This window comes from Grammomys surdaster, unplaced genomic scaffold (assembly GCF_004785775.1).
Source record: "Grammomys surdaster isolate TR1022 unplaced genomic scaffold, NIH_TR_1.0 126131, whole genome shotgun sequence".
Classification (NCBI taxonomy): domain Eukaryota; kingdom Metazoa; phylum Chordata; class Mammalia; order Rodentia; family Muridae; genus Grammomys; species Grammomys surdaster.
In genome coordinates, this window is record NW_021620939.1 from 1,684,708 (window position 1) to 1,685,024 (window position 317).

Consider the following 317-nt stretch of genomic DNA (forward strand, 5'->3'; position numbering starts at 1 on the left):
GTGTGTGTGTGTGTGTGTGTGTGTGTGTGTGTGTGTGTGTGTGTGTGAGACTGTACAGGTGTCTATCCTCATGAGAACACACACAAAGGCTAGGGCAGGATGTTGGGTGTTTTCTCTATCAATCTCTATTGCCTTGAGACAGTCTCTTACTGGAAGCTGTCTGTTTCTGCTAGGCTGGCTTGCCGGTGTGCTTTTGAGATTCACTTTGGGATAATTCAATACTGTCTTTCTTTGTAGGAGCTGGGTATTTGAACTCTGGTCCTCTGCTTGGAGAGAACAATCGATCTCACTCATTGAGCTATGTCCCTCGTCCCGTG